At 40.0% G+C, this 16084-nt stretch overlaps 1 protein-coding gene across 4 annotated transcripts in view; it reads left to right on the top strand.

The window, feature by feature from the left end:
• Positions 1–16084, top strand: part of LOC134340262 (CYFIP-related Rac1 interactor A) — a 224575-nt gene that overhangs the window by 95857 nt on the left and 112634 nt on the right. Inside the window, exon 1 of one of the 4 annotated variants that reach the window (XM_063037303.1) lies at positions 12092–12160. The exons of the other annotated variants lie outside the window; for them this stretch is intronic. The gene's annotated coding sequence lies outside the window, so the exon portion shown is untranslated. Of the gene's footprint in view, positions 1–12091; positions 12161–16084 lie in introns of those variants that run through there. 4 annotated transcript variants of the gene reach the window in all.

Raw genomic sequence — 16084 nt, forward strand, 5'->3', positions numbered from 1 at the left:
TCGAGTTAAACAGACAGCGTGGGCATGGTCGGCTGAAGGGTCTGCCTCTGTGCTCTGTCCCACATCTTTGAAGAGTAGTCAGGATTATACCGGATTCCAGGGGTTAATCCTGGAACCATTTGTGATTTGGCACATGGCAGCAGAAGAATAGTATTATAGCTTGCTATGCCTCTGGTGATCTTTGTCAGTGCTCTGTCAGCAAGACTATCTCTCTGAATTGAAACACAAGTACTTTATGAAAATTAATGCATTGGGATGCATCAGGATGAACAATTGTCTTGATGAATTGTATCTTTCCACTTTTTAACACTAAATATTGTTTATTGTGGGGATGTTCCTTTAAACAGTGTTGATGAATCCTGAAGTAATACTGCCTAATTGCCATAGACAATTTGTGCACTTTAGAGAGACGGATCAGTTTCAGGTTCTATAGAAGATTACTTCATACAAAAACAGGTTTTCTGTTTATAAATCTGGATTACTGTGACCTCCATTGTTAATTTCCCTCATAGACATGTTGGAGACTTCCCAAGTTATTTTCTATTTAACCTCGTTTTAAACTGTTTTCATGTGGTTTTTTTTTAGATTTTTTTTGTATAGGTTTCAGGAGGCATCGATATGAACACGAGGTCTGCTCTGTTAGTAGACAAAATTCACTAATCAGTTGAAAAGAATAATAAATGCCAGTGGTAAATGTACCTGGTCTAAATTGCCTCTGATTTGAAATCAAAAGTCACTTCATTACACCAAGCAAAGGTTTTGTTCTGCTTCAACAGCTAAGTGGCAAATACTAACAATTTTCATAATTCATAGTGGAAACAATGGCATCAGAAATGTGCCCCAGAGGATTATTACATTTGTGTTAGCAGCTTTTGTGATATTTATGGTCCAAAAGACATTCTAAGTCTCTACTCAATCTTAAATGACCTAGCCATTAGATGGCCTGGGATATCGCCCAAGAGAATTTCTGGTGATAGAACACCTTAATGGCATGGGCAGAATGCATTTTTTTTGCTAATTCTGCATAAACAATTGCCCCGTCATTAAAGAGAGAATTAGTGAGGTGAACCATGAAACTGTTGGATTGACATCAATGAATTTGAGGTGTTTTCCAGCCAACAGTCTTAATTGCACTGAGATAGGAAAGGTAATTGAAGAGGTGATTGAGGTGAATTCTTAGAACTGGAGTGAGATTGTAAAAAAGGGAAAGGAAATCTTTGCTAACTGTAGTCTGTATGATGTTGATATCAGAGTTAGAAGCCACAACTGATAGAACTTAGAGAACAGATGTTGCAACTTCAATATTAGGAAAAGATCAAGTGAGTGAAGTGCTTTGTGCTTCCCACCATAAGCTATACAGTAATATTTTCAACGGAACTGTCTTTATTATGCCAATCACAAACAAAAGAAAACCCGCAGGTGCTGGAAATCCAAACAACACGCACAAAATACTGGAGGAACTAACTCAGCAGGGTCAGCATCATGTATGGAAAAAAGGACGGTCAATGTTTTGGGCCAAGACACTTCAACAGGAGTCAGGTGTCTTGCTGAAGGGTCTTGGCCTGAAACGTTGACTGTATTTTTTTTCCATAGGTGCTGCCTGGCCTGCTGATCTCCTCCAGCATTTTGTGTCTGTTGCTTTAATATACCACGTATTTTTTGTGATTTTTATTGGGTGAGATTATGAACAGTAATTACCAAGTTGGAGAGGGGTGTTTTTGAGACTGGTGTCCTAGCCCTACAGCATGAGACAAGCCAAATTCATTTGAAATTTTAATTTTATAGTGACGGGGAATGAGAGTGGGGGAGTAAGTGAGGTGCATTAACCTGAGTGAAATTGTCATAGATCCTTAAAAGTTGAATTTGGGTTTGTTAGTTAACCTGGTAGCTTGTTTTAGATGCTTATTACCAGCAGCATAAACCATCAGCTGTAAACAGTGGCACTAGAACAAAAAAAATAGAATAGATCTGGTCTTTGTTGTTATCCAGTGGAGTAGTCTGGAGGGAATTGGTCATCTGTTAAACAGATGATATTGTCAACCTTCCTGGTAATGCTTCCGCTTAAAATATTCTTCAAAATTTAATGAGTTAAAATTTTAATAATTTGAATGCCAAGGATAATTTTTCATGCAAAAATAATGGGTATTGAGGCTTTAACTAAAACTAAGTGATGTATTAAGTATGATGAAGGATCTCTACTTCATTATATTCGCTGTAATAAAACAAGACAGCTTGGGAGTTGATACTTTAATACCCGTGGCAGTAATAGCTATTATATTGGAAAAGATGATTATTGCTGAAGACTACGTCTTGCAGATGCCAACTCATGAAATTCAAATTAACCTCAATGTTAAACATCTTAAGAGGTTTCTTGATAGATTACTTTTAAATGTGAAGCATTGTGGGTGGATTAGAATGGATTAATTACAATAAAATATATGACAAATATCAGAGCTACTGCTTTGACGTCATTAAATATGTAAATAAGTGCTCATCCACATTTTCTTTCCCGTGTGTTGTAGCCTTGGGTGTGGCATATAGACTAGACTTGGTGCAGAGGTGGTGAAAATTTTGTTTAGGATTGGAAACGATCTGAAGCAAATTTCTAAAACCAATAGTTTGAAAAGAAATACAGGGACAACTTGTACAAACATTAGTGGTCACAAGAATCAGCTCTAGTGTTACAAAGTAGTTTAGTTTAGCTTACTCAACAATAACATCTCTCACTATAATTATGACATTACGAGAAAAAGCCTTGCATCTAATATTAAAATACGTTTGTATGTACAAATATATTAGAGATGCTTGAAGACAAAGGACTTAGTTATTAGGATTGCAATTTAAGTGTAGTTTAAATATCAGCAAAGATATCAGTATATGGATTGTATCTATATTGTAATTTCTCTCTAATTCCAAACTGCTTTTTCTTATCCAAACTTTTGCACAATGAACTCATCAATAAAATTCAGAAGAAATTCCCTGATTGCCATTTTCCTTTCTTACAGAGGTTATAGTTACTTGACGTGGTGGATGGGGTTGATGTTGTCCTGGGCATTGTTGAACTGCATAAGTATTGTTAGTATTGCATTCATCCACACAACTGGAGTTTTTAACATCATGTTCCTGATGTGCCTTATTGGTGGAGATGTTATGGTTTCAAGAATCACTTGCCACTGGCTACACAGCTTGAGCCTCAGTATTTATGTGGCTGATTCATTTTAGCTTCTGGGAATGTGGTCATCAGTGGGGACTTGATAGTTGTAATGCCATTGACCGTCAAAGATAGGTGGTTGGTGGAGATGGCCAATGGTTGGCTCTATCCCTTATATAAATGTTATTTGTCACTTATCAGCCCATGTCCGAATTAATCTGGGTCTTGCTTCATGCAGATGTGTGCTGCTTCATGTGTGGAAGAGTTCAATATTGTGTGTTTGTGCGTTTCTGACCCAGTAGTGGAAGAAACATCATTGATGAAGCAGTTGAATATGGTTGGACCTAGGGTACTACACTTAATTGCTCCTGCCGTGATGTCCATGGGCTGAACATGGGTTGTAAATGTCTCAACATTGTGTTTAGCACTCATGCTAGCTGTGCTATCGTTGAAGATGAGAATGAGTGTTGACACCTCCTACTAGTAAGCAGCTTAATTGCTGCAGTCATTAATGACTAAATTGGCAAATCTGCAGAGATCCAATCTGGTCTTTTAAATTATGGAAGCCTTTAATAAACATAGAACAATACAGCACAAGAACAAGTCCTTAATCCCACAATATTGTGCCGAACCAAATGGCCAACCAAACTAAATCCCCTCTGCCTACACAGTGCCCATATCCTTTCATTTTCCTCACACTCATGTGCCTAGCTAAATGTCTCTTGTGTATCTGCCTCTCCAACCACTCAGGCTGCACATTGCAAGCAACCCCTGAGTGAGCAGGATGTGGAGATGTGCTTGCCCAGTATCACATAATGCCTCTCGTCAGAGAGGAAGGTTGAAATCCACCTGCAGACTGCAGATGGGACCTGGTATGCTAAGTTTGGAGAGCCTCTCTCGCAGTGACTTATTGTAATTATAACTTACCATGGAGGAACATTCTGAATATTTAAGGAGAAATCCATTCTAAGCAATCTTAAGCATTTTGCCAAATGTATTGGAGCCTGCAGTTGTACTTTTGCCCATGACGAGCACTCTGTGTTGAAATTTGCGTCCATCATGATTACTCTCAACCCAGTGTTCTACAAGGTTGCATCCTCAACTCTTGTACTCTACTCCCTGTACCCTCATGACTGTATGGCCAGATTCTGCTATAAATCCACCCACAAGTTTGTGGATAATGTTGGATAGTGGACCATATCTCAAATAACGATGAGTCAGAGTACAGGAAGGAGATGGAGAGCTCAGTAATACTTTATAATTGATACAAACAATTGATACTAGAGCGTACAATGATCACAACGATATTTGATTCTGCACTTCATGCTCCCTGGAGTACAAATCGATAGTAAATATTAAAAATTTAAATTATAAATAATAAATAGAAAATAGAAAAGGGGAAGTAAGGTAGTGCAAAAAAACCGAGAGGCAGGTCTGGATATTTGGAGGGTATGGCCCAGATCCGGGTCAGGATCCATTCAGCAGTCTTATCACAGTTGGAAAGAAGCTGTTCCCAAATCTGGCCGTACGAGTCTTTAACCACCTGAGCCTTCTTCCAGAGGGAAGAGGGACGAAAAGTGTGTTGGCTAGGTGGGTCGTGATTATACTGGCAGCGCTGCTCCGACAACGTGCAGTGTAAAGTGAGTCCAAGGATGGAAGATTGGTTTGTGTGATGTGCTGGGCTGTGTTCACAATCTTCTGCAGCTTCTTCCGGTCTTGAACAGGACAACTTCCATACCAGGTTGTGATGCACCCCAGAAGAATGCTTTTTACAGTGCATCTATATAAATTAGTGAGAGTTTTAGGAGACGCTGAGGAACTTAAAGCTTTTAACCTGTTCCACTTGCGCACCACCAATGTAAATGGGGTCGTGCGGTTCGCTACTCCTTCTGAAGTCAACAACCAATTCCTTCGTCTTGCTGACGTTGAGGGATAGGTTATTGTCTTCGCACCATGCCACCAGGTTCTTAATTTCCTCTCTGTACTCAAACTCATCATTACCCGAGATACGGCCTACAATTGTTTCATCAGCAAACTTATATATGGAGTTTGATGGAAACTTGGCTACACAATCATGGGTGTACAGTGAGTACAGCAGGGGGCTGAGTACACTGCCTTATTGTGCACCGGTGCTCAAAGTGATTGTAGAGGAGAGCTTGTCCCCACTTTTACAGCCTGGGTCCTGTCTGTGAGGATGTTGAAGATCCAGCTGCAGATCTGAGTGCTAAGGCCCAGGTTCCGGAGCTTAGGAATCAGTTTATTTGGAATGATGTTATTAAAGGCAGAGCTGTAGTCAATGAAAAGAAGCCTTGCATATGTGTCTTTATTCTCCAGGTGTCATAATATGGTGTCATAAAAACTGCCTTCCCCTCAATATCAGCAAAACAAAAGAGCTGGTCATTGATTTCAGGAAGGACTACAGGGAGGGTGCACATGCTCCTGTCTACATCAGTAGTGTTGAGGTTGAGAACTTCAAATTCCTAGGAATGAACATCGATTAAAATTGATAAAGGTCGATGAGGACATGCCAAATATCTTTGGCTTCTGGAGAAAGTAGGGGCATTATATAAACCTATATACAATAACAGAGAAGGATGGAGAGCAGCAGCCTCTTTTGTTAGATAGTGTGATGTTTGAGGTGAACAGGAATAGCATTTAAATATTCATAGGCATATTTATAAAACAAGTTTGAAAAGTTTTGTTTTGTTAAAGGCTTTAAAACAAGGTATTTTGCCATTTTTCATTAACAATAGTTTTAAGATTAATCTCTGATGATGGTGCACATGGTTGCTCTCACAAACAACAGAAAATCTGCATATCCAGTCCTGCTGAAGGGTATCGGCCTAAAACGTCGACTGTACTTTTTTCCATAGATGCTGCCCGGCCTGCTGAGATCCTCCAGCATTTTGTGTGTGTTGTTTGTTAGAGCCCGCTTTCATTTTGTATCTTGAGGACGTTCAGGTGTAAGCTCTGATCATTGTGCTGATGTGGTAAAACTAGCGTTGCACATCTGTTTCTAATCATGTCTCTTGTCTGATTGAACCAGTAAGATCTTGTACTGCTTTGTAGCTACAGTCATCTTATTATGAGGACCACATGTAAGTTAATCCTCAAGGAACATATTGCGCTTCACGCTGAGAATGCCTTACAGTGAATTAGACCATAATTTGTCCTGGCATCTGAAGGGTGAGGGAGCGTAGAGGAAGAAGAAAATGTTTAATTTTTTTTAGTGTGATATAAAGCTTACAAATTTTATTTGTGTGTATTAAATTGCATCAATAAATTCCTGTTAGATATTCATGGAACGTGTTTTGCACTTGGTTTTCCCATGAACATTTCCTTCAGGGAAAAATTCTGTTTGCAATGCTGTGCATGTATTCTTAGTCACAGACAGTCGGCGTTGTAGATTTCCAAGTCAGCAGACTTAAGTTTGTATTATCACTGTTCATGATAAGCTGATGATGCAAAAAATAGGTGAGTTATTACGTTCTCAAGGGATGAAGCACATACAGTGCCTTGTAAGAGTATTCTGCTTCCAACCCTTTGTTCACATAAATGAGTATTACAACCAGGGATTTTGATCAATCTAACTGAGATTTTATAATTTGTGAATCACATGCTCATTTTTTTTCACAGTAGAGCCCAAAAAATAGGAAAAATTGTAAGGCTTAAAAACTACAGAATTCAAGAAATGAAATGTCAGCAGTTCAAAAGTATTCATCCCCCTTTGCTGAGTACTTTGTTGTTATACAGCCAGTAGTCTTTCTGGATACAGCAAGTCTCTATTAACTTTGTACAATGTGAAGGAGCAAGAGTTGCCCATTCCTCCTTGCAAAATTGCTCAAGCTGTGTCAGGTTTGATGCAGAGCGGTGGTGGACAGCAGTCTTGAGGTCTTGGCAGGGATGTTCGATCAGGTTAAGGTCAGGACTCTGACTGAGCCATTGAAGGACATCAATTTTTTTCATTTGAAGCCACTCCATAGTTGCTCTGGCAGTGTGCTTTGGGCCATTGTCCTGCTGAAAAACAAAGTTCCTCTCCAGTTTAAGCTTTCTGGCAGAGGTTTAGCAGGTTTTTAATCCTGGATTTAGCAGCATTCATCTTCACGTCAATCCTGACCAGATTTCCAGTCCTTGCTGCTAAAAAAGCATCCCCAATGCATGATACTACCTCCACCATACTATGCAGTAGGAGTATTGTTACCTGGCTGATGCACAGTATTAGATTTACGCCACATGTACCACTTAGTGTTGACGCCAGAAATTTCCATTTTAGTCTCATCCAACCACATGACCTTCTTCCACGTCTTTACAGAATCTTTTAAGTGATGCTTTGCAAAGTCTTTACTATCAAGGACAACGTTCCCTCTAAGGTGTGCATGTGTGTGCATGCACACATATTTTGCTACTAGCGCACAAAGGAATTTAAACTGCACACAAAAGGTTGTCACCCTCTACCTTGTTGGATGTTAAGTATATTTCACGATTGTACACAATCACCTTTCCTTTTCCGGTTTCTGATGCAGACGGTGTTGACAACACAGAGTTTGCGATGATTTGTCTGAAAATTTTGGAACTAACTTATTTAAACTGATTTTATTGAAGAAATTATTCAGTGCACATGTTTGTTGTCATTGGACAAAAAAATTAGACAGTACAAGATTTTTGTGCGCACTGGTCACTACAAATTAGAGGGAACATTGGGCAGGCATATGCTTTTATTTTAGCCAGGGCTGCTTCCTTGCCACTCAACCATAAATACCCTTTATATGCAAGGCCTTGCAGATTGTGGAGCTGTGAACTTCTGTAGTTGCAGCCACTGACTTCTGTGGCTCACTCAGTAGTCTCTTGAGAGGTGGCATGACCTAGGCGGTGTGGCTACGGTTTAATACTTTATTCACTTTTTCCATGACAGACTCTACTGAGCTCAGAGTTGTGCTCAGTGCCTTTGAGATAATCTTGTACCCTTCCCCAGATTTGTGCTCCTCTATCATTTCCCTGATTTGTCTGGAATGCTCCTTGCCTTCATTTTGGTATGGTCTGTTGAAAATTTACCATACTGTTGGATCTTGCAGAGAAAGCGGGTATTTATTCAGGTGATCCTCCAATTTTCGACATCAACAAATTGGGTGAGTTAGTAAGGTAATATACGACATTGCACTTGAGGGAAGTTAGGAAAGTAATTACAAAGAGGATGAATGTATTTTCAACCTCACAATTTTGTTTTTTTTTTATTTTTAGTAAATTTTTGACAGGGTTTGGAACTTTTCTTTTGATTTGACGTTATGCACAATGTTTTGTAGATTAGCTCAAAAATCCTTCAATATATTTTTAATTTAGAAAATGAGACATTAAAATGTGAAAATAGTTGTGGAGGCTGAATGCTTTTTCAACTAACTGTGTTCGGGGATATAGCTAGGTTGAGTGAGTGGGCAAAAAGATGGCAGATAGAGTATGATGCTGGTAAAAAAAAAAGTGGTTACCTATTGTAAAGAGCATGGAAAAAGAACACAAGTGGTGTGCTGTTGTTTAATTTGGAAGGTTAATTGAATGTTGACCTCTGTTGCCAGAGTATGGAGTATAAAATTAGAGATGATTTGGTGTGACTTTACTAGATTCTGGGAAAGCTGCCCAGGTTTTGGTCTCTATATTTTCGGAAGAATATTTTGCATTGGAAGCAATGCAGAGAAAATCACCAGGTTGACTCCTGGAATGTAAGGATTGCCATAACATTCTTGATTGATTTGGTTGAGTCTATGCTCATTGAAGCTAAAAGTAGTGAGAAGTGGTCCCGTTAAAACGTGCAAAGAAGGGGAACTGACAGTGTGGATACTAAGAACTTGTTTCCCCTGCTGGGGTTAACTAGAACACAGGGTAGTAGAATAAAGAATCCTCCATATAACGCAACTGAGGACGAAGGCTTTCGCTGAAGGATGGTGTACTATCCCAGTGAGTTGTGGAGGGAGAATCAGATTTATTATCACCATCTTTTATGGTGTGAAAATTGTTGTTTTGTAGCAGCAGTAATTGAATAAATTCCAAGTGATGATTAGCAGACCACAAGCGAATCATGGGATATTGTAAGGAATGGAAAGAGAAGTTGAATTCATGAGTGGATCAACCTGGATTGTTCCTACGAGGGGTGATTGATAAGTTCATGGCCTAAGATAGAAGGAGTCAATTTTAGAAACACTAGCACATTTATTTTTCCTACATTTACACACTTAGTCCAGCAGTCGTGGAGCATACGGATCCCTTCTTTGTAGAAGTTGGCGTCTTGGACCTCCACAAAGTGGTCCACAGCAGGGGTGATTGATAAGTTTGTGGCCTAAGGTAGGAGGGGATGAGTTATACAGCTCTCATTACATGCCCTTGCAGTTCAACTCTGAGTGATTATGCAGAAAATTTGAAGTTAATAACTCATCTCCTTCTATCTTAGGCCACAAACTTATCAATCACCCCTGCTGTGGACCACTTTCTGGAGGTCCAAGACGCTGACTTCTACAAAGAAGGGATCTGTATGCTCCACGACTGCTGGACTAAGTGTGTAAATGTAGGAGGGGACTATGTTGGAAAGTAAATGTGCTATGTTTTCTAAAATTGACTTCTTCTACCTTAAGCCACAAACTTATCAATCACCCCTCGTAAATAGTGGACGAGGCTTGAGATGTCCGTGATTGATTCTTACACCTCTTTCTTGTGTTCTTGTTTGATCCTGGAGTGTATTATAATTGATATGGAATTGGTTTTACTCAAACTGGAGCTATAATCAATAATTTATACAAATGCCAATTCCATATTGTTTAATTCTACATTTTTGTATTCAAGTTTTATTTATAAGGTTGAGGATGTAATAAACCTCAACTATTCACTTGCTTAATAAACATTTTAAATGAGCACCAAGGGTGATGTCAATTGAAACCAAAGGTGCTAGTTCAATTAAAAGCTAAAAGCTTTGATCACATTGGTTTGAAACAGTTTATCTGCTCAATCTGATTTCTATAAAAACATCAGTTTGTGTCTACACTGAGAAATGTTGGAAATCTATTCTGACTAATTGTATTTTATATGCCTCAACCTAATTTGTGAAATTACCTATGTTTGATGTTTGTGTTGAATTATAGGATAAACAGAGTGTCATTAAAATATTGTACTGATTAAATGAAATTGTTCGAGGCCATGACTCCCAGTGAAATTTAAAGAAGTAGTTCATTGCACAATGTTAGAAAAGGAGCGAATTGCTGGCAGTACGTTGATGACAGCCATATACATTATATGACTCAGTGAAAGATGATGGGGCGCTCGGATGCAGCGGCCACTCCAGGTCCAATCAAAAGCGTATTTGTTCGTCTTGTATGTCTGCTTATGATCAGAAGTCTCTGCTGGATACGGGGAACATCAAGTACTGCAGGACTATCCTATCGGTGAGTTGCTTGATAGCGATAGAGCTGGACTTATTGCCTACCATTAAAGTGTTGTCACCTGGACTTGTTGCATACTATTCAACGGTGCACAGTGCGAGTGATTACCTTGGAAATTTTTATTGTGATCACAAATCCTTGTTGGACATTGGTAACGTAGAATACTGCAAGTGCAGTTCACTGATTCATTGGCGAGACTGACAGTGGGGGAGCTTGGTTGTGGCAAGGACTAGGCCTTTCTGCTGTTGTGTCACTTGTCACAGCCACCCAGGGGAGGAGATGCCGAGGCAGTGCGATAGGGAGCAGGGGCTTCAAGGTGCGCTGGAGTCCGTAGTGGATTGGGGGAAGACCCTTCCTGTTGGTGCTGCCCTCTGATGTTTGCTCGGTGGAGGAGAAAGCTGGACTATGGCAACTTACCATCAATCTGTAGTCAAGCCACTCAGGGCCTTGGACTACTTTTTTTTTCTTTGTGACTGTATTTCTAAAAATGTAAACTTACGTGCTATTTGTTCTATGTGCTGTGTGCTGTTGGTAATATGTTTTAGCACCTTGGCCCCAGAGTAACACTATATTTTGTTCAGCTATATTCATGTATGGTTGAATGATAATTAACTTGAACTTGAATGACTGCTGTAAAATGGCTGTACCATGAGATGTTTTGTATTCTCCTCCCCTCTTATAGCTGTTTTTAGTAGAGTCTTGTTTAAACCCGGATTTCAAAACCGGGTGTTTAAGGTGTAGAAATCAAATCCCTGATTTTTGCCCCCCTGCCAGAAATTAATTTTTAAAAAATAAAATCCTATATAGTGTTAATACATCTGGGTGTATGTAGTCCATAAAATCTATACCTGGAATTTCTAACCGATATAATTTTAATATACCAGGGACATTTAGAGAGGGTTGGAATTTTCTCCCTTTAAAATAGAAATAAAATCTAGTTAGTTTGTTTTAAAAATAAAAGGGAATTGTAGTTTGTTAATCAACTTCCAATCAACTTTTCACCAAACTCTTCATTTGCCAAGTTTGTGTCCTGACTTCCTCAAAGAAAGCTCTTGATTTCCTTAGTCATCTGGTTGACCTCAGTTTAGGGATTTTCTGGTTGTTTCAGATGAACATTTCGCTAAACTGGGAGTACTTGTTTTCCCATTTGATGCCTTCTTTGAAAACAATAATCTCAAATCATAGTAATATTATGAATATACTTTATATCAGATGCTGACCTTGTAAATCAAATCCAAGCTGAGAATATGTTTGACCTATTGCACATGGTGGATGACTTGGTGTAGGGTGTTAGGGTCAGTACAACATTCTTGATGTCACTGAAATTATTTTCTGATCAACGTATGTTTTAATGCATATTTATAATGTGCCTTAAATAACTCTGTCGTATAGTTGCACCAGTACATATTGTGGTTATACTGAGAGACTAGTATTTAAATAGCATCTTATTACACTTATTAAATTTCTTCTATTTTAAGCACTGTGATTGTTAAGTAGATGAGCTGTTTTGCAGATCATAAAAGGAACAATGTGGAAAAAGGACTGACTGGTTGAAAGGTTTCTAGTGACGGTTTGATGTTGACTGATTTGGGTAAGATTAAATTTGTTCTTCCGATAGCACATGAAATCTTTAACGAAGCGTTATGACGCTCTTGTCGCTTCTGAGTGAAATGCCACCCTGGATTACGTACTGAAATCCTGATTAAGTCTGATTCCACAGCCTTCTGGCTCAAACAATAGTAATGCGTAGGAGTACACTGAACAGTGCCTCATGTGAAGCAAGTGTGAGAGAGCACACAGCTGGAAATGCAACAAACCAGATGTGGCTCATTAAAAGCACTATGTTAACAGGCTGAGGGCTTGTTTATGCAAATGAAAATATTTAAAATGATAGTCCTTCAGACTGATTCGACCTAAGTAAGTTCAAATGTAGGTTACCGGTAACAAAAGTTCTTCTAAATATGTCAAAGAGCTGTATAAATTGCATATATTTGAGGAAGGTTTCTGAGCCTGTTTCAGTAATATTGTGCTGTTGGTGCATTGTGATGCATGATTAGGTCCAAGAGGACGGCTTCTCTGGACCAGCAAATGGAGCTCCTCGCTTTCCTTTTGTGGGAGTATTGTCCCGAATGTCAGATCAATTGCAAGGAGCTAAACTATAAACGCAGTTGCCTGTCCCTTTGACGATTTGTGTTTACGAGTAAGCTAATGCGACATAAAGCAAATAATACATTGAGATGACTGGAAAAGTAAAATTGGGTTATGATGCCTGGAGTCTGAGTCCAGCAGAGGAATAAGTGGACAAATGAAGTGATGAATTTTAGTCAAGAGGGAAAATGAAACGTATCTAAAGCTTCCCAAGCTTGAATCAAACAGAGCCCTCGGGGATTATAAAGAAGCCAATAAAGAGCTCAAGAAAGGATTTAGGAAAGCCAGGAGGGGCCATGAATAGTCCTTGGCCAGTAGTATTAAAGAGAACCCCAAGGCATTCTATACATACATCAAGAGCAAGAGGATAATGAGGAAGAAGTTAGGACCACTCGAGGATAAAGGTGCGGGTGGGGGGTGGGGTAGCATTTGCTTGGATATGAAAGATGTGTGTGAGGTCCCTAATGAGTACATCAGTATTTAGAAAGGAGAAGGATGTGGAGGATAGAGAGATCGCTGCTGAGTGTATTGATATGTCAGGGCATTTCAGGGGAAAGGAAGAGGTAGTGTTGGGTCCCTTAAAGAGCATTAAGGTGGATAAGTCCCCAGGGCCTGATGGTTCTTGAGAGAAGCAAAAGAAGAGATTGCTGGGGACTTGACCAATATTTTTGAGTCCTCTCCAGCAACAGGTGAGGTCCTGGAATATTGGAAAGTAGCTAATGTCATTCCATTATTCAAGAAGGGAACAAGAGATAATCCTGGTATCTATAAACCGGTGAGTCCCATCTCAGTGGTGGGGAAATTACAGGAGAGAATTCTTAGGTATAGAATTTATGAGCACTTAGAAAGCCATGGCCTAATTAGGGAGAACCAGCAAGGCTTTGTGTGAGCCAAGTCGTGACTTACTTACTGAATTTAGTTTTTTCGTGAGGTGATGAGGGTTATTGATGACCCTTGGTGGTGTTATGGATAGCAAGGAATACAATGGGATATTGATCAGTTACAGTTATGGGCAGAGAACTGCCAGATAGTTTAATCTGACCAAATGTGAAGTATTGCACTTTGGTAGTTCAAATGCAAAGAGACGGTACACTGTGAGAGCAAGATCCTTATTAGTGTTGGTGAACAGAGGGATCTTGGGGTCTCTGAAAGTGGCTACATAAGGTGATAGGGTGGTTAGGAAGGCATATGACATGCTTGTGTTTATTAGTCAAGGCTTTGAGCTCAGAAGTCAGGAAGTTATGTTGCAGTTTCATAAAACTCTGGTCACCCCATTGTAGGAAGAATGTCAAGGCTTTGGAGAGGGTGCAGAAGAGGTTTACCAGGATGTTGCTTGGATTAGAGGGCATGTGCTAATATGAGAGGTTGGACAAACTTGAGTTGTTTTCTCTGGAGCGGTGGCAGCTGAGTGCAGATATAAAGGTTTATAAGATTATCAGGGCAGTAGAGCAAAAAGATAACTTGTCCTTAAAGGTATTTCCCACAGACTGCAGATGAGTCCGAACGCCGTTAACAACAAAGTCAGCTTCCGACCCGAGCAACGTCATTTACCAAGATCTGGGGTGGTCAGGTCAGAATTTGAAGCAGTGATCGCATCATCGCGAAGCTCGAACGTATTCATGATTAGCATAGCTGCAGCATGAGCCCATTCCAGAGCCGAAGCGGCAAGAATGAAAGCAACTTGTGCTAAACATGAAGTTGAGATGAAAATGGAGAAAGCTCGCATAGACATGGAGAGAGCAGTTGTAGAGGCTGCATTATCTGTGCTCAAGGAAGAGTGTGAAGCTGAGGTTGCCTCATTAGAGGCAAAGGTGTATGAAGCAGCAGCTGACTTAGACAGTGGTGAGTCTACAACCAGAATCAGTAGTGCTTTGCGTCACAATAGCCAATGCAGCTTATTGAAGAAAATGTCCAAACACATTGTAGTTATGGAAAAGTGGTGCACCTGTTCTGTAAGGAGAAGCTGTCCACACCATGCATCTAAGCTGTCTTTCACATTGTCCAGGTATTAACAATCAAAGTCTACAGCAGTATATACCCACAACTCTCCCTTCTACAGTTTCATCACTGCAAAGACTTCAGTCAACAGATGCTACTGATGCCAAACCTATCTGCACAGACATGGACAGACTGAACTTTCATCCATCCCAACCAGTGAGAGAGCGACACCTTGCAGGGTGGGAGCCATCTGAAAACTGCAAGTCTTGCCATGAAACTAGCAGGCATGAACTTCAGATTCACCAGCAACTTTGATGTGTGTTGCTTGAAGTCTTGTTAGGAGTGAGTTTTTATTTGAGCCAGTTTAAAATATGAAGGTTTAAGCAGAGGGGCCATTGTGTAAGTGGGACAGTATTAACAGGTTTGGATGAGCACAGACGCAAACTCTAAGTTTCCAGGAAGTTTTTTTTCTGTTACTGCATAGTTAGTCTGCTGAAAATGGGCCCAGAGTTAGTGGCATGTTCCTTGTGTGAGATGTGGGAACTTTGGAAGACTTCCATTCTCCCTGATAATTACATCTACACAAAATGCACAGAGATTCAGCACCTTGGAGACCATGTTAAGGAAATGGAGCTGCAGCTCGATACCTTCGGCACATACAGGAAAATAAGGAGGTGGCTACGGGGAGGTAGTCACCCCTGAGTTGCAGGAATCAGGCACCTGGGTGACTGTCAGGGAAGGGAATAGGCAACCACTGCAGAGTTTCCCTATGGCTGTTACCCTCAATAAGTAACCCAATCACAAACAAGAGAAAATCTGCAGATGCTGGAAATCCAAGCGGTACACACAAAATGCTGGAGGAACTCAACGGGGCAGGCAGAATCTATGGAAAAGAGTACAGTCGATGTTTTGGGCCGAGAAAGCTTGCAGTGGGGATTGGTCCAGCTGGAAAAATGGGCTGAAAAATGGCAAATGGAATTGAGTGCAGACGAATGTGAAGTGTTGCAATTTGGGAGGACCAACCAGAATAGATCTTGCACACTGAGGAGTGTGGTAGAACAGAGGGATCTGAGAATATAGATCCATAATTCCTTGAAGCTGGTGTCACAAGTAGATAGGGTCATAAAGAAAACTTTTTCACATTGGACTTCATAAATCAATGTACTGAGTTCAGGAGTTTGGATGTTAAAGTTGTGTAAGACATTGGTGAGGCTTAATTTGGAGCATTATGTGCAACTTTGCTCACCTAGCTATAGGAGGGATGTAAGTAAATTGAAAGAGTGCAGAGAAAATTTACAAGGATGTTGCCAGGACTTGTGGACCTGAGTTATAGGGAAAGGTTGAACAGGTTAGGACTTTGTTCCCTAGAGTGTAGGAGAATGAGGGGAGATTTGATAGAGGTATACAAAATTATGAGGGGTATAGATAG

Source organism: Mobula hypostoma, chromosome 2 (assembly GCF_963921235.1).
Source record: "Mobula hypostoma chromosome 2, sMobHyp1.1, whole genome shotgun sequence".
NCBI lineage: Eukaryota > Metazoa > Chordata > Chondrichthyes > Myliobatiformes > Myliobatidae > Mobula > Mobula hypostoma.